The 20,823-nt window shown below is 50.7% G+C and overlaps 66 non-coding genes across 66 annotated transcripts; all 66 read left to right on the top strand.

The window, feature by feature from the left end:
* Window positions 1-54: 54 nt before the first annotated feature.
* Window positions 55-173, top strand: LOC127759134 (5S ribosomal RNA). The gene has a single exon (XR_008014448.1). It is a non-coding gene; the product is annotated as a 5S ribosomal RNA (ribosomal RNA).
* A 172-nt stretch (window positions 174-345) lies between these two features.
* Window positions 346-465, top strand: LOC127758647 (5S ribosomal RNA). Its single transcript, XR_008014002.1, has one exon. It is a non-coding gene; the product is annotated as a 5S ribosomal RNA (ribosomal RNA).
* Window positions 466-639: 174 nt separating this feature from the next.
* On the top strand, window positions 640-759 carry LOC127758626 (5S ribosomal RNA). Its single transcript, XR_008013982.1, has one exon. It is a non-coding gene; the product is annotated as a 5S ribosomal RNA (ribosomal RNA).
* Window positions 760-934: 175 nt separating this feature from the next.
* Window positions 935-1,053, top strand: LOC127758632 (5S ribosomal RNA). The gene has a single exon (XR_008013988.1). It is a non-coding gene; the product is annotated as a 5S ribosomal RNA (ribosomal RNA).
* Window positions 1,054-1,228: 175 nt separating this feature from the next.
* Window positions 1,229-1,348, top strand: LOC127758530 (5S ribosomal RNA). Its single transcript, XR_008013893.1, has one exon. It is a non-coding gene; the product is annotated as a 5S ribosomal RNA (ribosomal RNA).
* Window positions 1,349-1,526: 178 nt separating this feature from the next.
* Window positions 1,527-1,645, top strand: LOC127759133 (5S ribosomal RNA). The gene has a single exon (XR_008014447.1). It is a non-coding gene; the product is annotated as a 5S ribosomal RNA (ribosomal RNA).
* Window positions 1,646-1,816: 171 nt separating this feature from the next.
* On the top strand, window positions 1,817-1,935 carry LOC127758638 (5S ribosomal RNA). The gene has a single exon (XR_008013994.1). It is a non-coding gene; the product is annotated as a 5S ribosomal RNA (ribosomal RNA).
* Window positions 1,936-2,104: 169 nt separating this feature from the next.
* On the top strand, window positions 2,105-2,223 carry LOC127758615 (5S ribosomal RNA). Its single transcript, XR_008013972.1, has one exon. It is a non-coding gene; the product is annotated as a 5S ribosomal RNA (ribosomal RNA).
* A 174-nt stretch (window positions 2,224-2,397) lies between these two features.
* On the top strand, window positions 2,398-2,516 carry LOC127758520 (5S ribosomal RNA). Its single transcript, XR_008013884.1, has one exon. It is a non-coding gene; the product is annotated as a 5S ribosomal RNA (ribosomal RNA).
* A 171-nt stretch (window positions 2,517-2,687) lies between these two features.
* LOC127758628 (5S ribosomal RNA) lies at window positions 2,688-2,811 on the top strand. The gene has a single exon (XR_008013984.1). It is a non-coding gene; the product is annotated as a 5S ribosomal RNA (ribosomal RNA).
* A 173-nt stretch (window positions 2,812-2,984) lies between these two features.
* Window positions 2,985-3,105, top strand: LOC127758606 (5S ribosomal RNA). The gene has a single exon (XR_008013963.1). It is a non-coding gene; the product is annotated as a 5S ribosomal RNA (ribosomal RNA).
* A 174-nt stretch (window positions 3,106-3,279) lies between these two features.
* On the top strand, window positions 3,280-3,398 carry LOC127758639 (5S ribosomal RNA). Its single transcript, XR_008013995.1, has one exon. It is a non-coding gene; the product is annotated as a 5S ribosomal RNA (ribosomal RNA).
* Window positions 3,399-3,567: 169 nt separating this feature from the next.
* Window positions 3,568-3,690, top strand: LOC127758660 (5S ribosomal RNA). Its single transcript, XR_008014013.1, has one exon. It is a non-coding gene; the product is annotated as a 5S ribosomal RNA (ribosomal RNA).
* Window positions 3,691-3,864: 174 nt separating this feature from the next.
* Window positions 3,865-3,983, top strand: LOC127759131 (5S ribosomal RNA). Its single transcript, XR_008014446.1, has one exon. It is a non-coding gene; the product is annotated as a 5S ribosomal RNA (ribosomal RNA).
* Window positions 3,984-4,156: 173 nt separating this feature from the next.
* On the top strand, window positions 4,157-4,275 carry LOC127758546 (5S ribosomal RNA). Its single transcript, XR_008013908.1, has one exon. It is a non-coding gene; the product is annotated as a 5S ribosomal RNA (ribosomal RNA).
* A 172-nt stretch (window positions 4,276-4,447) lies between these two features.
* On the top strand, window positions 4,448-4,568 carry LOC127758622 (5S ribosomal RNA). Its single transcript, XR_008013978.1, has one exon. It is a non-coding gene; the product is annotated as a 5S ribosomal RNA (ribosomal RNA).
* Window positions 4,569-4,768: 200 nt separating this feature from the next.
* LOC127758643 (5S ribosomal RNA) lies at window positions 4,769-4,890 on the top strand. The gene has a single exon (XR_008013999.1). It is a non-coding gene; the product is annotated as a 5S ribosomal RNA (ribosomal RNA).
* Window positions 4,891-5,060: 170 nt separating this feature from the next.
* On the top strand, window positions 5,061-5,180 carry LOC127758553 (5S ribosomal RNA). The gene has a single exon (XR_008013915.1). It is a non-coding gene; the product is annotated as a 5S ribosomal RNA (ribosomal RNA).
* Window positions 5,181-5,353: 173 nt separating this feature from the next.
* LOC127759130 (5S ribosomal RNA) lies at window positions 5,354-5,472 on the top strand. Its single transcript, XR_008014445.1, has one exon. It is a non-coding gene; the product is annotated as a 5S ribosomal RNA (ribosomal RNA).
* Window positions 5,473-5,644: 172 nt separating this feature from the next.
* Window positions 5,645-5,764, top strand: LOC127758552 (5S ribosomal RNA). Its single transcript, XR_008013914.1, has one exon. It is a non-coding gene; the product is annotated as a 5S ribosomal RNA (ribosomal RNA).
* Window positions 5,765-5,942: 178 nt separating this feature from the next.
* On the top strand, window positions 5,943-6,061 carry LOC127758514 (5S ribosomal RNA). The gene has a single exon (XR_008013878.1). It is a non-coding gene; the product is annotated as a 5S ribosomal RNA (ribosomal RNA).
* Window positions 6,062-6,252: 191 nt separating this feature from the next.
* On the top strand, window positions 6,253-6,374 carry LOC127758662 (5S ribosomal RNA). The gene has a single exon (XR_008014014.1). It is a non-coding gene; the product is annotated as a 5S ribosomal RNA (ribosomal RNA).
* Window positions 6,375-6,546: 172 nt separating this feature from the next.
* LOC127759128 (5S ribosomal RNA) lies at window positions 6,547-6,665 on the top strand. The gene has a single exon (XR_008014443.1). It is a non-coding gene; the product is annotated as a 5S ribosomal RNA (ribosomal RNA).
* A 206-nt stretch (window positions 6,666-6,871) lies between these two features.
* On the top strand, window positions 6,872-6,990 carry LOC127759127 (5S ribosomal RNA). The gene has a single exon (XR_008014442.1). It is a non-coding gene; the product is annotated as a 5S ribosomal RNA (ribosomal RNA).
* A 206-nt stretch (window positions 6,991-7,196) lies between these two features.
* Window positions 7,197-7,315, top strand: LOC127759126 (5S ribosomal RNA). The gene has a single exon (XR_008014441.1). It is a non-coding gene; the product is annotated as a 5S ribosomal RNA (ribosomal RNA).
* Window positions 7,316-7,521: 206 nt separating this feature from the next.
* On the top strand, window positions 7,522-7,640 carry LOC127759125 (5S ribosomal RNA). The gene has a single exon (XR_008014440.1). It is a non-coding gene; the product is annotated as a 5S ribosomal RNA (ribosomal RNA).
* Window positions 7,641-7,846: 206 nt separating this feature from the next.
* LOC127759124 (5S ribosomal RNA) lies at window positions 7,847-7,965 on the top strand. The gene has a single exon (XR_008014439.1). It is a non-coding gene; the product is annotated as a 5S ribosomal RNA (ribosomal RNA).
* A 206-nt stretch (window positions 7,966-8,171) lies between these two features.
* LOC127759122 (5S ribosomal RNA) lies at window positions 8,172-8,290 on the top strand. The gene has a single exon (XR_008014437.1). It is a non-coding gene; the product is annotated as a 5S ribosomal RNA (ribosomal RNA).
* A 208-nt stretch (window positions 8,291-8,498) lies between these two features.
* Window positions 8,499-8,617, top strand: LOC127759121 (5S ribosomal RNA). The gene has a single exon (XR_008014436.1). It is a non-coding gene; the product is annotated as a 5S ribosomal RNA (ribosomal RNA).
* Window positions 8,618-8,823: 206 nt separating this feature from the next.
* On the top strand, window positions 8,824-8,942 carry LOC127759120 (5S ribosomal RNA). Its single transcript, XR_008014435.1, has one exon. It is a non-coding gene; the product is annotated as a 5S ribosomal RNA (ribosomal RNA).
* Window positions 8,943-9,147: 205 nt separating this feature from the next.
* LOC127759119 (5S ribosomal RNA) lies at window positions 9,148-9,266 on the top strand. The gene has a single exon (XR_008014434.1). It is a non-coding gene; the product is annotated as a 5S ribosomal RNA (ribosomal RNA).
* Window positions 9,267-9,472: 206 nt separating this feature from the next.
* Window positions 9,473-9,591, top strand: LOC127759118 (5S ribosomal RNA). The gene has a single exon (XR_008014433.1). It is a non-coding gene; the product is annotated as a 5S ribosomal RNA (ribosomal RNA).
* A 206-nt stretch (window positions 9,592-9,797) lies between these two features.
* Window positions 9,798-9,916, top strand: LOC127759117 (5S ribosomal RNA). The gene has a single exon (XR_008014432.1). It is a non-coding gene; the product is annotated as a 5S ribosomal RNA (ribosomal RNA).
* A 206-nt stretch (window positions 9,917-10,122) lies between these two features.
* Window positions 10,123-10,241, top strand: LOC127759115 (5S ribosomal RNA). Its single transcript, XR_008014431.1, has one exon. It is a non-coding gene; the product is annotated as a 5S ribosomal RNA (ribosomal RNA).
* A 206-nt stretch (window positions 10,242-10,447) lies between these two features.
* Window positions 10,448-10,566, top strand: LOC127759114 (5S ribosomal RNA). The gene has a single exon (XR_008014430.1). It is a non-coding gene; the product is annotated as a 5S ribosomal RNA (ribosomal RNA).
* Window positions 10,567-10,772: 206 nt separating this feature from the next.
* LOC127759113 (5S ribosomal RNA) lies at window positions 10,773-10,891 on the top strand. The gene has a single exon (XR_008014429.1). It is a non-coding gene; the product is annotated as a 5S ribosomal RNA (ribosomal RNA).
* Window positions 10,892-11,097: 206 nt separating this feature from the next.
* Window positions 11,098-11,216, top strand: LOC127759112 (5S ribosomal RNA). Its single transcript, XR_008014428.1, has one exon. It is a non-coding gene; the product is annotated as a 5S ribosomal RNA (ribosomal RNA).
* A 206-nt stretch (window positions 11,217-11,422) lies between these two features.
* On the top strand, window positions 11,423-11,541 carry LOC127759110 (5S ribosomal RNA). Its single transcript, XR_008014426.1, has one exon. It is a non-coding gene; the product is annotated as a 5S ribosomal RNA (ribosomal RNA).
* A 206-nt stretch (window positions 11,542-11,747) lies between these two features.
* LOC127759109 (5S ribosomal RNA) lies at window positions 11,748-11,866 on the top strand. The gene has a single exon (XR_008014425.1). It is a non-coding gene; the product is annotated as a 5S ribosomal RNA (ribosomal RNA).
* Window positions 11,867-12,072: 206 nt separating this feature from the next.
* On the top strand, window positions 12,073-12,191 carry LOC127759108 (5S ribosomal RNA). The gene has a single exon (XR_008014424.1). It is a non-coding gene; the product is annotated as a 5S ribosomal RNA (ribosomal RNA).
* A 206-nt stretch (window positions 12,192-12,397) lies between these two features.
* On the top strand, window positions 12,398-12,516 carry LOC127759107 (5S ribosomal RNA). Its single transcript, XR_008014423.1, has one exon. It is a non-coding gene; the product is annotated as a 5S ribosomal RNA (ribosomal RNA).
* Window positions 12,517-12,722: 206 nt separating this feature from the next.
* On the top strand, window positions 12,723-12,841 carry LOC127759106 (5S ribosomal RNA). The gene has a single exon (XR_008014422.1). It is a non-coding gene; the product is annotated as a 5S ribosomal RNA (ribosomal RNA).
* Window positions 12,842-13,047: 206 nt separating this feature from the next.
* On the top strand, window positions 13,048-13,166 carry LOC127759105 (5S ribosomal RNA). The gene has a single exon (XR_008014421.1). It is a non-coding gene; the product is annotated as a 5S ribosomal RNA (ribosomal RNA).
* Window positions 13,167-13,372: 206 nt separating this feature from the next.
* Window positions 13,373-13,491, top strand: LOC127759104 (5S ribosomal RNA). The gene has a single exon (XR_008014420.1). It is a non-coding gene; the product is annotated as a 5S ribosomal RNA (ribosomal RNA).
* A 206-nt stretch (window positions 13,492-13,697) lies between these two features.
* Window positions 13,698-13,816, top strand: LOC127759103 (5S ribosomal RNA). The gene has a single exon (XR_008014419.1). It is a non-coding gene; the product is annotated as a 5S ribosomal RNA (ribosomal RNA).
* Window positions 13,817-14,022: 206 nt separating this feature from the next.
* LOC127759102 (5S ribosomal RNA) lies at window positions 14,023-14,141 on the top strand. Its single transcript, XR_008014418.1, has one exon. It is a non-coding gene; the product is annotated as a 5S ribosomal RNA (ribosomal RNA).
* A 206-nt stretch (window positions 14,142-14,347) lies between these two features.
* LOC127759101 (5S ribosomal RNA) lies at window positions 14,348-14,466 on the top strand. Its single transcript, XR_008014417.1, has one exon. It is a non-coding gene; the product is annotated as a 5S ribosomal RNA (ribosomal RNA).
* Window positions 14,467-14,672: 206 nt separating this feature from the next.
* LOC127759098 (5S ribosomal RNA) lies at window positions 14,673-14,791 on the top strand. Its single transcript, XR_008014415.1, has one exon. It is a non-coding gene; the product is annotated as a 5S ribosomal RNA (ribosomal RNA).
* A 206-nt stretch (window positions 14,792-14,997) lies between these two features.
* On the top strand, window positions 14,998-15,116 carry LOC127759097 (5S ribosomal RNA). The gene has a single exon (XR_008014414.1). It is a non-coding gene; the product is annotated as a 5S ribosomal RNA (ribosomal RNA).
* Window positions 15,117-15,322: 206 nt separating this feature from the next.
* Window positions 15,323-15,441, top strand: LOC127759096 (5S ribosomal RNA). Its single transcript, XR_008014413.1, has one exon. It is a non-coding gene; the product is annotated as a 5S ribosomal RNA (ribosomal RNA).
* A 206-nt stretch (window positions 15,442-15,647) lies between these two features.
* On the top strand, window positions 15,648-15,766 carry LOC127759095 (5S ribosomal RNA). Its single transcript, XR_008014412.1, has one exon. It is a non-coding gene; the product is annotated as a 5S ribosomal RNA (ribosomal RNA).
* A 206-nt stretch (window positions 15,767-15,972) lies between these two features.
* On the top strand, window positions 15,973-16,091 carry LOC127759094 (5S ribosomal RNA). The gene has a single exon (XR_008014410.1). It is a non-coding gene; the product is annotated as a 5S ribosomal RNA (ribosomal RNA).
* A 206-nt stretch (window positions 16,092-16,297) lies between these two features.
* LOC127759093 (5S ribosomal RNA) lies at window positions 16,298-16,416 on the top strand. The gene has a single exon (XR_008014409.1). It is a non-coding gene; the product is annotated as a 5S ribosomal RNA (ribosomal RNA).
* A 206-nt stretch (window positions 16,417-16,622) lies between these two features.
* LOC127759092 (5S ribosomal RNA) lies at window positions 16,623-16,741 on the top strand. The gene has a single exon (XR_008014408.1). It is a non-coding gene; the product is annotated as a 5S ribosomal RNA (ribosomal RNA).
* A 206-nt stretch (window positions 16,742-16,947) lies between these two features.
* LOC127759091 (5S ribosomal RNA) lies at window positions 16,948-17,066 on the top strand. The gene has a single exon (XR_008014407.1). It is a non-coding gene; the product is annotated as a 5S ribosomal RNA (ribosomal RNA).
* Window positions 17,067-17,272: 206 nt separating this feature from the next.
* LOC127759090 (5S ribosomal RNA) lies at window positions 17,273-17,391 on the top strand. The gene has a single exon (XR_008014406.1). It is a non-coding gene; the product is annotated as a 5S ribosomal RNA (ribosomal RNA).
* A 206-nt stretch (window positions 17,392-17,597) lies between these two features.
* LOC127759089 (5S ribosomal RNA) lies at window positions 17,598-17,716 on the top strand. The gene has a single exon (XR_008014404.1). It is a non-coding gene; the product is annotated as a 5S ribosomal RNA (ribosomal RNA).
* Window positions 17,717-17,922: 206 nt separating this feature from the next.
* LOC127759087 (5S ribosomal RNA) lies at window positions 17,923-18,041 on the top strand. The gene has a single exon (XR_008014402.1). It is a non-coding gene; the product is annotated as a 5S ribosomal RNA (ribosomal RNA).
* A 206-nt stretch (window positions 18,042-18,247) lies between these two features.
* Window positions 18,248-18,366, top strand: LOC127759086 (5S ribosomal RNA). The gene has a single exon (XR_008014401.1). It is a non-coding gene; the product is annotated as a 5S ribosomal RNA (ribosomal RNA).
* A 206-nt stretch (window positions 18,367-18,572) lies between these two features.
* LOC127759085 (5S ribosomal RNA) lies at window positions 18,573-18,691 on the top strand. The gene has a single exon (XR_008014400.1). It is a non-coding gene; the product is annotated as a 5S ribosomal RNA (ribosomal RNA).
* Window positions 18,692-18,897: 206 nt separating this feature from the next.
* Window positions 18,898-19,016, top strand: LOC127759084 (5S ribosomal RNA). The gene has a single exon (XR_008014398.1). It is a non-coding gene; the product is annotated as a 5S ribosomal RNA (ribosomal RNA).
* A 206-nt stretch (window positions 19,017-19,222) lies between these two features.
* On the top strand, window positions 19,223-19,341 carry LOC127759083 (5S ribosomal RNA). The gene has a single exon (XR_008014397.1). It is a non-coding gene; the product is annotated as a 5S ribosomal RNA (ribosomal RNA).
* Window positions 19,342-19,547: 206 nt separating this feature from the next.
* Window positions 19,548-19,666, top strand: LOC127759082 (5S ribosomal RNA). The gene has a single exon (XR_008014396.1). It is a non-coding gene; the product is annotated as a 5S ribosomal RNA (ribosomal RNA).
* Window positions 19,667-19,872: 206 nt separating this feature from the next.
* LOC127759081 (5S ribosomal RNA) lies at window positions 19,873-19,991 on the top strand. Its single transcript, XR_008014395.1, has one exon. It is a non-coding gene; the product is annotated as a 5S ribosomal RNA (ribosomal RNA).
* Window positions 19,992-20,197: 206 nt separating this feature from the next.
* LOC127759080 (5S ribosomal RNA) lies at window positions 20,198-20,316 on the top strand. The gene has a single exon (XR_008014394.1). It is a non-coding gene; the product is annotated as a 5S ribosomal RNA (ribosomal RNA).
* A 206-nt stretch (window positions 20,317-20,522) lies between these two features.
* On the top strand, window positions 20,523-20,641 carry LOC127759078 (5S ribosomal RNA). Its single transcript, XR_008014393.1, has one exon. It is a non-coding gene; the product is annotated as a 5S ribosomal RNA (ribosomal RNA).
* Window positions 20,642-20,823: the final 182 nt, after the last annotated feature.

Below are 20,823 nucleotides of genomic sequence, written 5' to 3'. Positions count from 1 at the left end.
GAGAAAGTTACGCCTATTTTAAGAAATGACATCCGAATGACGCCTAGACATATCGGATGCGATCATACCAGCACTAAAGCACCGGATCCCATCAGAACTCCGAAGTTAAGCGTGCTTGGGCGAGAGTAGTACTAGGATGGGTGACCTCCTGGGAAGTCCTCGTGTTGCATCCCTCCTTTTCTCTGCGTCCCTCGTGTTGTGCCGCTCCTTGGGCGAGAGCTGCGGAGAATCGGATGTAACATTTTCTGTAGATGTCCGTGGATATATCATTTGCCTGATTCCGAGTCCGTATGAGAAAGTTACGCCTATTTTAAGAATGACATCCGAATGACGCCTAGACATATCGGATGCGATCATACCAGCACTAAAAGCACCGGATCCCATCAGAACTCCGAGTTAAGCGTGCTTGGGCGAGAGTAGTACTAGGATGGGTGACCCTCCTGGGAAGTCCTCGTGTTGCATCCCTCCTTTCTTTCTGCGTCCCTCGTGTTGTGCCGCTCCTTGGGCGAGAGCTGCGGAGAATCGGATGTAACATTTTCTGTAGATGTCCGTGGATATATCATTTGCCTGATTCCGAGTCCGTATGAGAAAGTTACGCCTATTTTAAGAAATGACATCCGAATGACGCCTAGACATATCGGATGCGATCATACCAGCACTAAAGCACCGGATCCCATCAGAACTCCGAAGTTAAGCGTGCTTGGGCGAGAGTAGTACTAGGATGGGGTGACCTCCTGGTAAGTCCTCGTGTTGCATCCCTCCTTTTCTTCTGCGTCCCTCGTGTTGTGCCGCTCCTTGGGCGAGAGCTGCGGAGAATCGGATGTAACATTTTTCTGTAGATGTCCGTGGATATATCATTTGCCTGATTCCGAGTCCGTATGAGAAAGTTACGCCTATTTTAAGAAATGACATCCGAATGACGCCTAGACATATCGGATGCGATCATAACCAGCACTAAAGCACCGGATCCCATCAGAACTCCGAAGTTAAGCGTGCTTGGGCGAGAGTAGTACTAGGATGGGTGACCTCCTGGAAGTCCTCGTGTTGCATCCTCCCCTCCTTTTCTGCGTCCCTCGTGTTGTGCCGCTCCTTGGGCGAGAGCTGCGGAGAATCGGATGTAACATTTTCTGTAGATGTCCGTGGATATATCATTTGCCTGATTCCGAGTCCGTATGAGAAAGTTACGCCTATTTTAAGAAATGACATCCGAATGACGCCTAGACATATCGGATGCGATCATACCAGCACTAAAGCACCGGATCCCATCAGAACTCCGAAGTTAAGCGTGCTTGGGCGAGAGTAGTACTAGGATGGGTGACCTCCTGGGAAGTCCTCGTGTTTGCATCCCTCCTTTTCTTCTTTCTGCGTCCCTCGTGTTGTGCCGCTCCTTGGGCGAGAGCTGCGGAGAATCGGATGTAACATTTTCTGTAGATGTCCGTGGATATATCATTTGCCTGATTCCGAGTCCGTATGAGAAAGTTACGCCTATTTTAAGAAATGACATCCGAATGACGCCTAGACATATCGGATGCGATCATACCAGCACTAAAGCACCGGATCCCATCAGAACTCCGAAGTTAAGCGTGCTTGGGCGAGAGTAGTACTAGGATGGGTGACCTCCTGGGAAGTCCTCGTGTTGCATCCCTTCCTTTTCTGCGTCCCTCGTGTTGTGCCGCTCCTTGGGCGAGAGCTGCGGAGAATCGGATGTAACATTTCTGTAGATGTCCGTGGATATATCATTTGCCTGATTCCGAGTCCGTATGAGAAAGTTACGCCTATTTTAAGAAATGACATCCGAATGACGCCTAGACATATCGGATGCGATCATACCAGCACTAAAGCACCGGATCCCATCAGAACTCCGAAGTTAGCGTGCTTGGGCGAGAGTAGTACTAGGATGGGTGACCCTCCTGGGAAGTCCTCGTGTTGCATCCCTCCTTTTCTGCGTCCCTCGTGTTGTGCCGCTCCTTGGGCGAGAGCTGCGGAGAATCGGATGTAACATTTTCTGTAGATGTCCGGGGATATATCATTTGCCTGATTCCGAGTCCGTATGAGAAAGTTACGCCTATTTTAAGAATGACATCCGAATGACGCCTAACATATCGGATGCGATCATACCAGCACTAAAAGCACCGGATCCCATCAGAACTCCGAAGTTAAGCGTGCTTGGGCGAGAGTAGTACTAGGATGGGTGACCTCCTGGAAGTCCTCGTGTTGCATCCCTCCTTTTTCTGCGTCCCTCGTGTTGTGCCGCTCCTTGGGCGAGAGCTGCGGAGAATCGGATGTAACATTTTCTGTAGATGTCCGTGGATATATCATTTGCCTGATTCCGAGTCCGTATGAGAAAGTTACGCCTATTTTAAGAAATGAACATCCGAATGACGCCTAGAACATATCGGATGCGATCATACCAGCACTAAAGCACCGGATCCCATCAGAACTCCGAAGTTAAGCGTGCTTGGGCGAGAGTAGTACTAGGATGGGTGACCTCCTGGGAAGTCCTCGGGTTGCATCCCTCCTTTTCTGCGTCCCTCGTGTTGTGCCGCTCCTTGGGCGAGAGCTGCGGAGAATCGGATGTAACATTTTCTGTAGATGTCCGTGGATATATCATTTGCCTGATTCCGAGTCCGTATGAGAAAGTTACGCCTATTTTAAGAAATGACATCCGAATGACGCCTAGACATATCGGATGCGATCATACCAGCACTAAAGCAAGCACCGGATCCCATCAGAACTCCGAAGTTAAAGCGTGCTTGGGCGAGAGTAGTACTAGGATGGGTGACCTCCTGGGAAGTCCTCGTGTTGCATCCCTCCTTTCTTCTGCGTCCCTCGTGTTGTGCCGCTCCTTGGGCGAGAGCTGCGGAGAATCGGATGTAACATTTCTGTAGATGTCCGTGGATATATCATTTTGCCTGATTCCGAGTCCGTATGAGAAAGTTACGCCTATTTTAGAAAATGACATCCGAATGACGCCTAGACATCTCGGATGCGATCATACCAGCACTAAAGCAAACCGGATCCCATCAGAACTCCGAAGTTAAGCGTGCTTGGGCGAGAGTAGTACTAGGATGGGTGACCTCCTGGGAAGTCCTCGTGTTGCAATCCTCCTTTTCTTCTGCGTCCCTCGTGTTGTGCCGCTCCTTGGGCGAGAGCTGCGGAGAATCGGATGTAACATTTTCTGTAGATGTCCGTTGATATATCATTTGCCTGATTCCGAGTCCGTATGAGAAAGTTACGCCTATTTTAAGAAATGACATCCGAATGACGCCTAGACATATCGGATGCGATCATACCAGCACTAAAGCACCGGATCCCATCAGAACTCCGATAGTTAAGCGTGCTGGGCGAGAGTAGTACTAGGATGGTTGACCTCCTGGGAAGTCCTCGTGTTGCATCCCTCCTTTTCTGCGTCCCTCGTGTTGTGGCCGCTCCTGGGCGAGAGCTGCGGAGAATCGGATGTAACATTTTCTGTAGATGTCCGTGGATATATCTTTGCCTGATTCCGAGTCCGTATGAGAAAGTTAGCCTATTTTAAGAAATGACATCCGAATGACGCCTAGACATATCGGATGCGATCATACCAGCACTAAAGCAAAGACCGGATCCCATCAGAACTCCGAAGTTAAGGCGTGCTTGGCGAGAGTAGTACTAGGATGGGTGACCTCCTGGGAAGTCCTCGTGTTGCAATCCCTCCTTTTCTGGCGTCCCTCGTGTTGTGCCGCTCCTTGGGCGAGAGCTGCGGAGAATCGGATGTAACATTTTCTGTAGATGTCCGTGGATATATCATTTGCCTGATTCCGAGTCCGTATGAGAAAGTTACGCCTATTTTAAGAAGATGACATCCGAATGACGCCTAGACATATCGGATGCGATCATACCAGCACTAAAGCACCGGATCCCATCAGAACTCCGAAGTTAAGCGTGCTTGGGCGAGAGTAGTACTAGGATGGGTGACCTCCTGGGAAGTCCTCGTGTTGCATCCCTCCTTTTCTGCGTCCCTCGTGTTGTGGCCGCTCCTTGGGCGAGAGCTGCGGAGAATCGGATGTAACATTTTCTTAGATGTCCGTGGATATATCAGTTGCCTGATTCCGAGTCCGTATGAGAAAAGTTACGCCTATTTTAAAGAAATGGACATCCGAATGACCCTAGACATATCGGATGCGATCATACCAGCACTAAAGCACCGGATCCCATCAGAACTCCGAAGTTAAGCGTGCTTGGGCGAGAGTAGTACTAGGATGGGTGACCTCCTGGAAGGTCCTCGTGTTGCATCCCTCCTTTTCTGCGTCCCTCGTGTTTGTGCCGCTCCTTGGGCGAGAGCTGCGGAGAATCGGATGTAACATTTTCTGTAGATGTCCGTGGATATATCATTTGCCTGATTCCGAGTCCGTATGAGAAAGTTACGCCTATTTTAAGAAATGACATCCGAATGACGCCTAGACATATCGGATGCGATCATACCAGCACTAAAGCAACCGGAATCCCATCAGAACTCCGAAGTTAAGCGTGCTTGGGCGAGAGTAGTACTAGGATGGGTGACCTCCTGGGAAGTCCTCGTGTTGCATCCTCCTTTTGTCGTCTCTCTCTCCCCTCTTTGACTCGCGCCGCTGGCCCTCGTGTTGTGCCGCTCCTTGGGCGAGAGCTGCGGAGAATCGGATGTAACATTTTCTGTAGATGTCCGTGGATATATCATTTGCCTGATTCCGAGTCCGTATGAGAAAGTTACGCCTATTTAAGAAATGACATCCGAATGACGCCTAGACATATCGGATGCGATCATACCAGCACTAAAGCAACCGGATCCCATCAGAACTCCGAAGTTAAGCGTGCTTGGGCGAGAGTAGTACTAGGATGGGGTGACCTCCTGGGAAGTCCTCCGTGTTGCATCCCTCCTTTTCTGCGTCCCTCGTGTTGTGCCGCTCCTTGGGCGAGAGCTGCGGAGAATCGGATGTAACATTTTCTGTAGATGTCCGTGGATATATCATTTGCCTGATTCCGAGTCCGGATGAGAAAGTTACGCCTATTTTAAGAATGACATCCGAATGACGCCTAGACATATCGGATGCGATCATACCAGCACTAAAGCAACCGGATCCCATCAGAACTCCGAAGTTAAGCGTGCTTGGGCGAGAGTAGTACTAGGATGGGTGACCTCCTGGGAAGTCCTCGTGTTGCATCCCTCCTTTTCTTGCGTCCCTCGTGTTGTGCCGCTCCTTGGGCGAGAGCTGCGGAGAATCGGATGTAACATTTTCTGTAGATGTCCGTGGATATATCATTTGCCCTGATTCCGAGTCCGTATGAGAAAGTTACGCCTATTTTAAGAAATGACATCCGAATGACGCCTAGACATATCGGATGCGATCATACCAGCACTAAAGCACCGGATCCCATCAGAACTCCGAAGTTAAGCGTGCTTGGGCGAGAGTAGTACTAGGATGGGTGACCTCCTGGGAAGTCCTCGTGTTGCATCCCTCCTTTTCTGCGTCCCTCGTGTTGTGCCGCTCCTTGGGGCGAGAGCTGCGGAGAATCGGATGTAACATTTTCTGTAGATGTCCGTGGATATATCATTTGCCTGATTCCGAGTCCGTATGAGAAAGTTACGCCTATTGTAAGAAATGACATCCGAATGACGCCTAGACATATCGGATGCGATCATACCAGCACTAAAGCAACCGGATCCCATCAGAACTCCGAAGTTAAGCGTGCTTGGGCGAGAGTAGTACTAGGATGGGTGACCTCCTGGGAAGTCCTCGTGTTGCATCCCTCCGTTTCTGTCTGTTTCTGCGTCCCTCGTGTTTGCCGCTCCTTGGCGAGAGCTTGCGGAGAATCGGATGTACATTTTCTGTAGATGTCCGTGGATATATCATTTGCCTGATTCCGAGTCCGTATGAGAAAGTTACGCCTATTTTAAGAAATGACATCCGAATGACGCTAGACATATCGGATGCGATCATACCAGCACTAAAGCACCGGATCCCATCAGAACTCCGAAGTTAAGCGTGCTTGGGCGAGAGTAGTACTAGGATGGGTGACCTCCTGGGAAGTCCTCGTGTTGCATCCTCCTATTTTGTCGTCTCTCCCTTTCCTGCGTCCCTCGTGTTGTGCCGCTCCTTGGGCCGAGAGCTGCGGAGAATCGATGTAACATTTTCTGTAGATGTCCGTGGATATATCATTTGCCTGATTCCCGAGTCCGTATGAGAAAGTTACGCCTATTTTAAGAAATGACAATCCAATGACGCCTAGACATATATCGGATGCGATCATACCAGCACTAAAGCAACCGGATCCCATCAGAAGACTCCGAAGTTAAGCGTGCCTTGGGCGAGAGTATACTAGGATGGGTGACCTCCTGGGAAGTCCTCGTGTTGCATCCCTCCTTTTCTGCGTCCCTCGTGTTGTGCCGCTCCTTGGGCGAGAGCTGCGGAGAATCGGATGTAACATTTTCTGTAGATGTCCGTGGGATATATCATTTGCCGGATTCCGAGTCCGTATGAGAAAGTTACTCCTATTTTAAGAAATGACATCCGAATGACGCCTAGACATATCGGATGCGATCATACCAGCACTAAAGCACCGGATCCCATCAGAACTCCGAAGTTAAGCGTGCTTGGGCGAGAGTAGTACTAGGATGGGTGACCTCCTGGGAAGTCCTCGTGTTGCATCCCTCCTTTTTGTCGTCTCTCTCTCCCCTCTTTTGACTCGCGCCGCTGCGTCCCTCGTGTTGTGCCGCTCCTTGGGCGAGAGCTGCGGAGAATCGGATGTAACATTTTCTGTAGATGTCCGTGGATATATCATTTGCCTGATTCCGAGTCCGTATGAGAAAGTTACGCCTATTTTAAGAAATGACATCCGAATGACGCCTAGACATATCGGATGCGATCATACCAGCACTAAAGCACCGGATCCCATCAGAACTCCGAAGTTAAGCGTGCTTGGGCGAGAGTAGTACTAGGATGGGTGACCTCCTGGGAAGTCCTCGTGTTGCATCCCTCCTTTTTGTCGTCTCTCTCTCCCCTCTTTTGACTCGCGCCGCTGCGTCCCTCGTGTTGTGCCGCTCCTTGGGCGAGAGCTGCGGAGAATCGGATGTAACATTTTCTGTAGATGTCCGTGGATATATCATTTGCCTGATTCCGAGTCCGTATGAGAAAGTTACGCCTATTTTAAGAAATGACATCCGAATGACGCCTAGACATATCGGATGCGATCATACCAGCACTAAAGCACCGGATCCCATCAGAACTCCGAAGTTAAGCGTGCTTGGGCGAGAGTAGTACTAGGATGGGTGACCTCCTGGGAAGTCCTCGTGTTGCATCCCTCCTTTTTGTCGTCTCTCTCTCCCCTCTTTTGACTCGCGCCGCTGCGTCCCTCGTGTTGTGCCGCTCCTTGGGCGAGAGCTGCGGAGAATCGGATGTAACATTTTCTGTAGATGTCCGTGGATATATCATTTGCCTGATTCCGAGTCCGTATGAGAAAGTTACGCCTATTTTAAGAAATGACATCCGAATGACGCCTAGACATATCGGATGCGATCATACCAGCACTAAAGCACCGGATCCCATCAGAACTCCGAAGTTAAGCGTGCTTGGGCGAGAGTAGTACTAGGATGGGTGACCTCCTGGGAAGTCCTCGTGTTGCATCCCTCCTTTTTGTCGTCTCTCTCTCCCCTCTTTTGACTCGCGCCGCTGCGTCCCTCGTGTTGTGCCGCTCCTTGGGCGAGAGCTGCGGAGAATCGGATGTAACATTTTCTGTAGATGTCCGTGGATATATCATTTGCCTGATTCCGAGTCCGTATGAGAAAGTTACGCCTATTTTAAGAAATGACATCCGAATGACGCCTAGACATATCGGATGCGATCATACCAGCACTAAAGCACCGGATCCCATCAGAACTCCGAAGTTAAGCGTGCTTGGGCGAGAGTAGTACTAGGATGGGTGACCTCCTGGGAAGTCCTCGTGTTGCATCCCTCCTTTTTGTCGTCTCTCTCTCCCCTCTTTTGACTCGCGCCGCTGCGTCCCTCGTGTTGTGCCGCTCCTTGGGCGAGAGCTGCGGAGAATCGGATGTAACATTTTCTGTAGATGTCCGTGGATATATCATTTGCCTGATTCCGAGTCCGTATGAGAAAGTTACGCCTATTTTAAGAAATGACATCCGAATGACGCCTAGACATATCGGATGCGATCATACCAGCACTAAAGCACCGGATCCCATCAGAACTCCGAAGTTAAGCGTGCTTGGGCGAGAGTAGTACTAGGATGGGTGACCTCCTGGGAAGTCCTCGTGTTGCATCCCTCCTTTTTGTCGTCTCTCTCTCTCCCCTCTTTTGACTCGCGCCGCTGCGTCCCTCGTGTTGTGCCGCTCCTTGGGCGAGAGCTGCGGAGAATCGGATGTAACATTTTCTGTAGATGTCCGTGGATATATCATTTGCCTGATTCCGAGTCCGTATGAGAAAGTTACGCCTATTTTAAGAAATGACATCCGAATGACGCCTAGACATATCGGATGCGATCATACCAGCACTAAAGCACCGGATCCCATCAGAACTCCGAAGTTAAGCGTGCTTGGGCGAGAGTAGTACTAGGATGGGTGACCTCCTGGGAAGTCCTCGTGTTGCATCCCTCCTTTTTGTCGTCTCTCTCTCCCCTCTTTTGACTCGCGCCGCTGCGTCCCTCGTGTTGTGCCGCTCCTTGGGCGAGAGCTGCGGAGAATCGGATGTAACATTTTCTGTAGATGTCCGTGGATATATCATTTGCCTGATTCCGAGTCCGTATGAGAAAGTTACGCCTATTTTAAGAAATGACATCCGAATGACGCCTAGACATATCGGATGCGATCATACCAGCACTAAAGCACCGGATCCCATCAGAACTCCGAAGTTAAGCGTGCTTGGGCGAGAGTAGTACTAGGATGGGTGACCTCCTGGGAAGTCCTCGTGTTGCATCCCTCCTTTTGTCGTCTCTCTCTCCCCTCTTTTGACTCGCGCCGCTGCGTCCCTCGTGTTGTGCCGCTCCTTGGGCGAGAGCTGCGGAGAATCGGATGTAACATTTTCTGTAGATGTCCGTGGATATATCATTTGCCTGATTCCGAGTCCGTATGAGAAAGTTACGCCTATTTTAAGAAATGACATCCGAATGACGCCTAGACATATCGGATGCGATCATACCAGCACTAAAGCACCGGATCCCATCAGAACTCCGAAGTTAAGCGTGCTTGGGCGAGAGTAGTACTAGGATGGGTGACCTCCTGGGAAGTCCTCGTGTTGCATCCCTCCTTTTTGTCGTCTCTCTCTCCCCTCTTTTGACTCGCGCCGCTGCGTCCCTCGTGTTGTGCCGCTCCTTGGGCGAGAGCTGCGGAGAATCGGATGTAACATTTTCTGTAGATGTCCGTGGATATATCATTTGCCTGATTCCGAGTCCGTATGAGAAAGTTACGCCTATTTTAAGAAATGACATCCGAATGACGCCTAGACATATCGGATGCGATCATACCAGCACTAAAGCACCGGATCCCATCAGAACTCCGAAGTTAAGCGTGCTTGGGCGAGAGTAGTACTAGGATGGGTGACCTCCTGGGAAGTCCTCGTGTTGCATCCCTCCTTTTTGTCGTCTCTCTCTCCCCTCTTTTGACTCGCGCCGCTGCGTCCCTCGTGTTGTGCCGCTCCTTGGGCGAGAGCTGCGGAGAATCGGATGTAACATTTTCTGTAGATGTCCGTGGATATATCATTTGCCTGATTCCGAGTCCGTATGAGAAAGTTACGCCTATTTTAAGAAATGACATCCGAATGACGCCTAGACATATCGGATGCGATCATACCAGCACTAAAGCACCGGATCCCATCAGAACTCCGAAGTTAAGCGTGCTTGGGCGAGAGTAGTACTAGGATGGGTGACCTCCTGGGAAGTCCTCGTGTTGCATCCCTCCTTTTTGTCGTCTCTCTCTCCCCTCTTTTGACTCGCGCCGCTGCGTCCCTCGTGTTGTGCCGCTCCTTGGGCGAGAGCTGCGGAGAATCGGATGTAACATTTTCTGTAGATGTCCGTGGATATATCATTTGCCTGATTCCGAGTCCGTATGAGAAAGTTACGCCTATTTTAAGAAATGACATCCGAATGACGCCTAGACATATCGGATGCGATCATACCAGCACTAAAGCACCGGATCCCATCAGAACTCCGAAGTTAAGCGTGCTTGGGCGAGAGTAGTACTAGGATGGGTGACCTCCTGGGAAGTCCTCGTGTTGCATCCCTCCTTTTTGTCGTCTCTCTCTCCCCTCTTTTGACTCGCGCCGCTGCGTCCCTCGTGTTGTGCCGCTCCTTGGGCGAGAGCTGCGGAGAATCGGATGTAACATTTTCTGTAGATGTCCGTGGATATATCATTTGCCTGATTCCGAGTCCGTATGAGAAAGTTACGCCTATTTTAAGAAATGACATCCGAATGACGCCTAGACATATCGGATGCGATCATACCAGCACTAAAGCACCGGATCCCATCAGAACTCCGAAGTTAAGCGTGCTTGGGCGAGAGTAGTACTAGGATGGGTGACCTCCTGGGAAGTCCTCGTGTTGCATCCCTCCTTTTTGTCGTCTCTCTCTCCCCTCTTTTGACTCGCGCCGCTGCGTCCCTCGTGTTGTGCCGCTCCTTGGGCGAGAGCTGCGGAGAATCGGATGTAACATTTTCTGTAGATGTCCGTGGATATATCATTTGCCTGATTCCGAGTCCGTATGAGAAAGTTACGCCTATTTTAAGAAATGACATCCGAATGACGCCTAGACATATCGGATGCGATCATACCAGCACTAAAGCACCGGATCCCATCAGAACTCCGAAGTTAAGCGTGCTTGGGCGAGAGTAGTACTAGGATGGGTGACCTCCTGGGAAGTCCTCGTGTTGCATCCCTCCTTTTTGTCGTCTCTCTCTCCCCTCTTTTGACTCGCGCCGCTGCGTCCCTCGTGTTGTGCCGCTCCTTGGGCGAGAGCTGCGGAGAATCGGATGTAACATTTTCTGTAGATGTCCGTGGATATATCATTTGCCTGATTCCGAGTCCGTATGAGAAAGTTACGCCTATTTTAAGAAATGACATCCGAATGACGCCTAGACATATCGGATGCGATCATACCAGCACTAAAGCACCGGATCCCATCAGAACTCCGAAGTTAAGCGTGCTTGGGCGAGAGTAGTACTAGGATGGGTGACCTCCTGGGAAGTCCTCGTGTTGCATCCCTCCTTTTTGTCGTCTCTCTCTCCCCTCTTTTGACTCGCGCCGCTGCGTCCCTCGTGTTGTGCCGCTCCTTGGGCGAGAGCTGCGGAGAATCGGATGTAACATTTTCTGTAGATGTCCGTGGATATATCATTTGCCTGATTCCGAGTCCGTATGAGAAAGTTACGCCTATTTTAAGAAATGACATCCGAATGACGCCTAGACATATCGGATGCGATCATACCAGCACTAAAGCACCGGATCCCATCAGAACTCCGAAGTTAAGCGTGCTTGGGCGAGAGTAGTACTAGGATGGGTGACCTCCTGGGAAGTCCTCGTGTTGCATCCCTCCTTTTTGTCGTCTCTCTCTCCCCTCTTTTGACTCGCGCCGCTGCGTCCCTCGTGTTGTGCCGCTCCTTGGGCGAGAGCTGCGGAGAATCGGATGTAACATTTTCTGTAGATGTCCGTGGATATATCATTTGCCTGATTCCGAGTCCGTATGAGAAAGTTACGCCTATTTTAAGAAATGACATCCGAATGACGCCTAGACATATCGGATGCGATCATACCAGCACTAAAGCACCGGATCCCATCAGAACTCCGAAGTTAAGCGTGCTTGGGCGAGAGTAGTACTAGGATGGGTGACCTCCTGGGAAGTCCTCGTGTTGCATCCCTCCTTTTTGTCGTCTCTCTCTCCCCTCTTTTGACTCGCGCCGCTGCGTCCCTCGTGTTGTGCCGCTCCTTGGGCGAGAGCTGCGGAGAATCGGATGTAACATTTTCTGTAGATGTCCGTGGATATATCATTTGCCTGATTCCGAGTCCGTATGAGAAAGTTACGCCTATTTTAAGAAATGACATCCGAATGACGCCTAGACATATCGGATGCGATCATACCAGCACTAAAGCACCGGATCCCATCAGAACTCCGAAGTTAAGCGTGCTTGGGCGAGAGTAGTACTAGGATGGGTGACCTCCTGGGAAGTCCTCGTGTTGCATCCCTCCTTTTTGTCGTCTCTCTCTCCCCTCTTTTGACTCGCGCCGCTGCGTCCCTCGTGTTGTGCCGCTCCTTGGGCGAGAGCTGCGGAGAATCGGATGTAACATTTTCTGTAGATGTCCGTGGATATATCATTTGCCTGATTCCGAGTCCGTATGAGAAAGTTACGCCTATTTTAAGAAATGACATCCGAATGACGCCTAGACATATCGGATGCGATCATACCAGCACTAAAGCACCGGATCCCATCAGAACTCCGAAGTTAAGCGTGCTTGGGCGAGAGTAGTACTAGGATGGGTGACCTCCTGGGAAGTCCTCGTGTTGCATCCCTCCTTTTTGTCGTCTCTCTCTCCCCTCTTTTGACTCGCGCCGCTGCGTCCCTCGTGTTGTGCCGCTCCTTGGGCGAGAGCTGCGGAGAATCGGATGTAACATTTTCTGTAGATGTCCGTGGATATATCATTTGCCTGATTCCGAGTCCGTATGAGAAAGTTACGCCTATTTTAAGAAATGACATCCGAATGACGCCTAGACATATCGGATGCGATCATACCAGCACTAAAGCACCGGATCCCATCAGAACTCCGAAGTTAAGCGTGCTTGGGCGAGAGTAGTACTAGGATGGGTGACCTCCTGGGAAGTCCTCGTGTTGCATCCCTCCTTTTTGTCGTCTCTCTCTCCCCTCTTTTGACTCGCGCCGCTGCGTCCCTCGTGTTGTGCCGCTCCTTGGGCGAGAGCTGCGGAGAATCGGATGTAACATTTTCTGTAGATGTCCGTGGATATATCATTTGCCTGATTCCGAGTCCGTATGAGAAAGTTACGCCTATTTTAAGAAATGACATCCGAATGACGCCTAGACATATCGGATGCGATCATACCAGCACTAAAGCACCGGATCCCATCAGAACTCCGAAGTTAAGCGTGCTTGGGCGAGAGTAGTACTAGGATGGGTGACCTCCTGGGAAGTCCTCGTGTTGCATCCCTCCTTTTTGTCGTCTCTCTCTCCCCTCTTTTGACTCGCGCCGCTGCGTCCCTCGTGTTGTGCCGCTCCTTGGGCGAGAGCTGCGGAGAATCGGATGTAACATTTTCTGTAGATGTCCGTGGATATATCATTTGCCTGATTCCGAGTCCGTATGAGAAAGTTACGCCTATTTTAAGAAATGACATCCGAATGACGCCTAGACATATCGGATGCGATCATACCAGCACTAAAGCACCGGATCCCATCAGAACTCCGAAGTTAAGCGTGCTTGGGCGAGAGTAGTACTAGGATGGGTGACCTCCTGGGAAGTCCTCGTGTTGCATCCCTCCTTTTTGTCGTCTCTCTCTCCCCTCTTTTGACTCGCGCCGCTGCGTCCCTCGTGTTGTGCCGCTCCTTGGGCGAGAGCTGCGGAGAATCGGATGTAACATTTTCTGTAGATGTCCGTGGATATATCATTTGCCTGATTCCGAGTCCGTATGAGAAAGTTACGCCTATTTTAAGAAATGACATCCGAATGACGCCTAGACATATCGGATGCGATCATACCAGCACTAAAGCACCGGATCCCATCAGAACTCCGAAGTTAAGCGTGCTTGGGCGAGAGTAGTACTAGGATGGGTGACCTCCTGGGAAGTCCTCGTGTTGCATCCCTCCTTTTTGTCGTCTCTCTCTCCCCTCTTTTGACTCGCGCCGCTGCGTCCCTCGTGTTGTGCCGCTCCTTGGGCGAGAGCTGCGGAGAATCGGATGTAACATTTTCTGTAGATGTCCGTGGATATATCATTTGCCTGATTCCGAGTCCGTATGAGAAAGTTACGCCTATTTTAAGAAATGACATCCGAATGACGCCTAGACATATCGGATGCGATCATACCAGCACTAAAGCACCGGATCCCATCAGAACTCCGAAGTTAAGCGTGCTTGGGCGAGAGTAGTACTAGGATGGGTGACCTCCTGGGAAGTCCTCGTGTTGCATCCCTCCTTTTTGTCGTCTCTCTCTCCCCTCTTTTGACTCGCGCCGCTGCGTCCCTCGTGTTGTGCCGCTCCTTGGGCGAGAGCTGCGGAGAATCGGATGTAACATTTTCTGTAGATGTCCGTGGATATATCATTTGCCTGATTCCGAGTCCGTATGAGAAAGTTACGCCTATTTTAAGAAATGACATCCGAATGACGCCTAGACATATCGGATGCGATCATACCAGCACTAAAGCACCGGATCCCATCAGAACTCCGAAGTTAAGCGTGCTTGGGCGAGAGTAGTACTAGGATGGGTGACCTCCTGGGAAGTCCTCGTGTTGCATCCCTCCTTTTTGTCGTCTCTCTCTCCCCTCTTTTGACTCGCGCCGCTGCGTCCCTCGTGTTGTGCCGCTCCTTGGGCGAGAGCTGCGGAGAATCGGATGTAACATTTTCTGTAGATGTCCGTGGATATATCATTTGCCTGATTCCGAGTCCGTATGAGAAAGTTACGCCTATTTTAAGAAATGACATCCGAATGACGCCTAGACATATCGGATGCGATCATACCAGCACTAAAGCACCGGATCCCATCAGAACTCCGAAGTTAAGCGTGCTTGGGCGAGAGTAGTACTAGGATGGGTGACCTCCTGGGAAGTCCTCGTGTTGCATCCCTCCTTTTTGTCGTCTCTCTCTCCCCTCTTTTGACTCGCGCCGCTGCGTCCCTCGTGTTGTGCCGCTCCTTGGGCGAGAGCTGCGGAGAATCGGATGTAACATTTTCTGTAGATGTCCGTGGATATATCATTTGCCTGATTCCGAGTCCGTATGAGAAAGTTACGCCTATTTTAAGAAATGACATCCGAATGACGCCTAGACATATCGGATGCGATCATACCAGCACTAAAGCACCGGATCCCATCAGAACTCCGAAGTTAAGCGTGCTTGGGCGAGAGTAGTACTAGGATGGGTGACCTCCTGGGAAGTCCTCGTGTTGCATCCCTCCTTTTTGTCGTCTCTCTCTCCCCTCTTTTGACTCGCGCCGCTGCGTCCCTCGTGTTGTGCCGCTCCTTGGGCGAGAGCTGCGGAGAATCGGATGTAACATTTTCTGTAGATGTCCGTGGATATATCATTTGCCTGATTCCGAGTCCGTATGAGAAAGTTACGCCTATTTTAAGAAATGACATCCGAATGACGCCTAGACATATCGGATGCGATCATACCAGCACTAAAGCACCGGATCCCATCAGAACTCCGAAGTTAAGCGTGCTTGGGCGAGAGTAGTACTAGGATGGGTGACCTCCTGGGAAGTCCTCGTGTTGCATCCCTCCTTTTTGTCGTCTCTCTCTCCCCTCTTTTGACTCGCGCCGCTGCGTCCCTCGTGTTGTGCCGCTCCTTGGGCGAGAGCTGCGGAGAATCGGATGTAACATTTTCTGTAGATGTCCGTGGATATATCATTTGCCTGATTCCGAGTCCGTATGAGAAAGTTACGCCTATTTTAAGAAATGACATCCGAATGACGCCTAGACATATCGGATGCGATCATACCAGCACTAAAGCACCGGATCCCATCAGAACTCCGAAGTTAAGCGTGCTTGGGCGAGAGTAGTACTAGGATGGGTGACCTCCTGGGAAGTCCTCGTGTTGCATCCCTCCTTTTTGTCGTCTCTCTCTCCCCTCTTTTGACTCGCGCCGCTGCGTCCCTCGTGTTGTGCCGCTCCTTGGGCGAGAGCTGCGGAGAATCGGATGTAACATTTTCTGTAGATGTCCGTGGATATATCATTTGCCTGATTCCGAGTCCGTATGAGAAAGTTACGCCTATTTTAAGAAATGACATCCGAATGACGCCTAGACATATCGGATGCGATCATACCAGCACTAAAGCACCGGATCCCATCAGAACTCCGAAGTTAAGCGTGCTTGGGCGAGAGTAGTACTAGGATGGGTGACCTCCTGGGAAGTCCTCGTGTTGCATCCCTCCTTTTTGTCGTCTCTCTCTCCCCTCTTTTGACTCGCGCCGCTGCGTCCCTCGTGTTGTGCCGCTCCTTGGGCGAGAGCTGCGGAGAATCGGATGTAACATTTTCTGTAGATGTCCGTGGATATATCATTTGCCTGATTCCGAGTCCGTATGAGAAAGTTACGCCTATTTTAAGAAATGACATCCGAATGACGCCTAGACATATCGGATGCGATCATACCAGCACTAAAGCACCGGATCCCATCAGAACTCCGAAGTTAAGCGTGCTTGGGCGAGAGTAGTACTAGGATGGGTGACCTCCTGGGAAGTCCTCGTGTTGCATCCCTCCTTTTTGTCGTCTCTCTCTCCCCTCTTTTGACTCGCGCCGCTGCGTCCCTCGTGTTGTGCCGCTCCTTGGGCGAGAGCTGCGGAGAATCGGATGTAACATTTTCTGTAGATGTCCGTGGATATATCATTTGCCTGATTCCGAGTCCGTATGAGAAAGTTACGCCTATTTTAAGAAATGACATCCGAATGACGCCTAGACATATCGGATGCGATCATACCAGCACTAAAGCACCGGATCCCATCAGAACTCCGAAGTTAAGCGTGCTTGGGCGAGAGTAGTACTAGGATGGGTGACCTCCTGGGAAGTCCTCGTGTTGCATCCCTCCTTTTTGTCGTCTCTCTCTCCCCTCTTTTGACTCGCGCCGCTGCGTCCCTCGTGTTGTGCCGCTCCTTGGGCGAGAGCTGCGGAGAATCGGATGTAACATTTTCTGTAGATGTCCGTGGATATATCATTTGCCTGATTCCGAGTCCGTATGAGAAAGTTACGCCTATTTTAAGAAATGACATCCGAATGACGCCTAGACATATCGGATGCGATCATACCAGCACTAAAGCACCGGATCCCATCAGAACTCCGAAGTTAAGCGTGCTTGGGCGAGAGTAGTACTAGGATGGGTGACCTCCTGGGAAGTCCTCGTGTTGCATCCCTCCTTTTTGTCGTCTCTCTCTCCCCTCTTTTGACTCGCGCCGCTGCGTCCCTCGTGTTGTGCCGCTCCTTGGGCGAGAGCTGCGGAGAATCGGATGTAACATTTTCTGTAGATGTCCGTGGATATATCATTTGCCTGATTCCGAGTCCGTATGAGAAAGTTACGCCTATTTTAAGAAATGACATCCGAATGACGCCTAGACATATCGGATGCGATCATACCAGCACTAAAGCACCGGATCCCATCAGAACTCCGAAGTTAAGCGTGCTTGGGCGAGAGTAGTACTAGGATGGGTGACCTCCTGGGAAGTCCTCGTGTTGCATCCCTCCTTTTTGTCGTCTCTCTCTCCCCTCTTTTGACTCGCGCCGCTGCGTCCCTCGTGTTGTGCCGCTCCTTGGGCGAGAGCTGCGGAGAATCGGATGTAACATTTTCTGTAGATGTCCGTGGATATATCATTTGCCTGATTCCGAGTCCGTATGAGAAAGTTACGCCTATTTTAAGAAATGACATCCGAATGACGCCTAGACATATCGGATGCGATCATACCAGCACTAAAGCACCGGATCCCATCAGAACTCCGAAGTTAAGCGTGCTTGGGCGAGAGTAGTACTAGGATGGGTGACCTCCTGGGAAGTCCTCGTGTTGCATCCCTCCTTTTTGTCGTCTCTCTCTCCCCTCTTTTGACTCGCGCCGCTGCGTCCCTCGTGTTGTGCCGCTCCTTGGGCGAGAGCTGCGGAGAATCGGATGTAACATTTTCTGTAGATGTCCGTGGATATATCATTTGCCTGATTCCGAGTCCGTATGAGAAAGTTACGCCTATTTTAAGAAATGACATCCGAATGACGCCTAGACATATCGGATGCGATCATACCAGCACTAAAGCACCGGATCCCATCAGAACTCCGAAGTTAAGCGTGCTTGGGCGAGAGTAGTACTAGGATGGGTGACCTCCTGGGAAGTCCTCGTGTTGCATCCCTCCTTTTTGTCGTCTCTCTCTCCCCTCTTTTGACTCGCGCCGCTGCGTCCCTCGTGTTGTGCCGCTCCTTGGGCGAGAGCTGCGGAGAATCGGATGTAACATTTTCTGTAGATGTCCGTGGATATATCATTTGCCTGATTCCGAGTCCGTATGAGAAAGTTACGCCTATTTTAAGAAATGACATCCGAATGACGCCTAGACATATCGGATGCGATCATACCAGCACTAAAGCACCGGATCCCATCAGAACTCCGAAGTTAAGCGTGCTTGGGCGAGAGTAGTACTAGGATGGGTGACCTCCTGGGAAGTCCTCGTGTTGCATCCCTCCTTTTTGTCGTCTCTCTCTCCCCTCTTTTGACTCGCGCCGCTGCGTCCCTCGTGTTGTGCCGCTCCTTGGGCGAGAGCTGCGGAGAATCGGATGTAACATTTTCTGTAGATGTCCGTGGATATATCATTTGCCTGATTCCGAGTCCGTATGAGAAAGTTACGCCTATTTTAAGAAATGACATCCGAATGACGCCTAGACATATCGGATGCGATCATACCAGCACTAAAGCACCGGATCCCATCAGAACTCCGAAGTTAAGCGTGCTTGGGCGAGAGTAGTACTAGGATGGGTGACCTCCTGGGAAGTCCTCGTGTTGCATCCCTCCTTTTTGTCGTCTCTCTCTCCCCTCTTTTGACTCGCGCCGCTGCGTCCCTCGTGTTGTGCCGCTCCTTGGGCGAGAGCTGCGGAGAATCGGATGTAACATTTTCTGTAGATGTCCGTGGATATATCATTTGCCTGATTCCGAGTCCGTATGAGAAAGTTACGCCTATTTTAAGAAATGACATCCGAATGACGCCTAGACATATCGGATGCGATCATACCAGCACTAAAGCACCGGATCCCATCAGAACTCCGAAGTTAAGCGTGCTTGGGCGAGAGTAGTACTAGGATGGGTGACCTCCTGGGAAGTCCTCGTGTTGCATCCCTCCTTTTTGTCGTCTCTCTCTCCCCTCTTTTGACTCGCGCCGCTGCGTCCCTCGTGTTGTGCCGCTCCTTGGGCGAGAGCTGCGGAGAATCGGATGTAACATTTTCTGTAGATGTCCGTGGATATATCATTTGCCTGATTCCGAGTCCGTATGAGAAAGTTACGCCTATTTTAAGAAATGACATCCGAATGACGCCTAGACATATCGGATGCGATCATACCAGCACTAAAGCACCGGATCCCATCAGAACTCCGAAGTTAAGCGTGCTTGGGCGAGAGTAGTACTAGGATGGGTGACCTCCTGGGAAGTCCTCGTGTTGCATCCCTCCTTTTTGTCGTCTCTCTCTCCCCTCTTTTGACTCGCGCCGCTGCGTCCCTCGTGTTGTGCCGCTCCTTGGGCGAGAGCTGCGGAGAATCGGATGTAACATTTTCTGTAGATGTCCGTGGATATATCATTTGCCTGATTCCGAGTCCGTATGAGAAAGTTACGCCTATTTTAAGAAATGACATCCGAATGACGCCTAGACATATCGGATGCGATCATACCAGCACTAAAGCACCGGATCCCATCAGAACTCCGAAGTTAAGCGTGCTTGGGCGAGAGTAGTACTAGGATGGGTGACCTCCTGGGAAGTCCTCGTGTTGCATCCCTCCTTTTTGTCGTCTCTCTCTCCCCTCTTTTGACTCGCGCCGCTGCGTCCCTCGTGTTGTGCCGCTCCTTGGGCGAGAGCTGCGGAGAATCGGATGTAACATTTTCTGTAGATGTCCGTGGATATATCATTTGCCTGATTCCGAGTCCGTATGAGAAAGTTACGCCTATTTTAAGAAATGACATCCGAATGACGCCTAGACATATCGGATGCGATCATACCAGCACTAAAGCACCGGATCCCATCAGAACTCCGAAGTTAAGCGTGCTTGGGCGAGAGTAGTACTAGGATGGGTGACCTCCTGGGAAGTCCTCGTGTTGCATCCCTCCTTTTTGTCGTCTCTCTCTCCCCTCTTTTGACTCGCGCCGCTGCGTCCCTCGTGTTGTGCCGCTCCTTGGGCGAGAGCTGCGGAGAATCGGATGTAACATTTTCTGTAGATGTCCGTGGATATATCATTTGCCTGATTCCGAGTCCGTATGAGAAAGTTACGCCTATTTTAAGAAATGACATCCGAATGACGCCTAGACATATCGGATGCGATCATACCAGCACTAAAGCACCGGATCCCATCAGAACTCCGAAGTTAAGCGTGCTTGGGCGAGAGTAGTACTAGGATGGGTGACCTCCTGGGAAGTCCTCGTGTTGCATCCCTCCTTTTTGTCGTCTCTCTCTCCCCTCTTTTGACTCGCGCCGCTGCGTCCCTCGTGTTGTGCCGCTCCTTGGGCGAGAGCTGCGGAGAATCGGATGTAACATTTTCTGTAGATGTCCGTGGATATATCATTTGCCTGATTCCGAGTCCGTATGAGAAAGTTACGCCTATTTTAAGAAATGACATCCGAATGACGCCTAGACATATCGGATGCGATCATACCAGCACTAAAGCACCGGATCCCATCAGAACTCCGAAGTTAAGCGTGCTTGGGCGAGAGTAGTACTAGGATGGGTGACCTCCTGGGAAGTCCTCGTGTTGCATCCCTCCTTTTTGTCGTCTCTCTCTCCCCTCTTTTGACTCGCGCCGCTGCGTCCCTCGTGTTGTGCCGCTCCTTGGGCGAGAGCTGCGGAGAATCGGATGTAACATTTTCTGTAGATGTCCGTGGATATATCATTTGCCTGATTCCGAGTCCGTATGAGAAAGTTACGCCTATTTTAAGAAATGAC

This window comes from Oryza glaberrima, unplaced genomic scaffold, assembly GCF_000147395.1.
Source record: "Oryza glaberrima unplaced genomic scaffold, OglaRS2 ChrUN-Ctg39, whole genome shotgun sequence".
Classification (NCBI taxonomy): domain Eukaryota; kingdom Viridiplantae; phylum Streptophyta; class Magnoliopsida; order Poales; family Poaceae; genus Oryza; species Oryza glaberrima.
The sequence above is the reverse complement of the archived record's forward strand: the minus strand, read 5'-3'. Positions and strand labels throughout refer to the sequence as shown.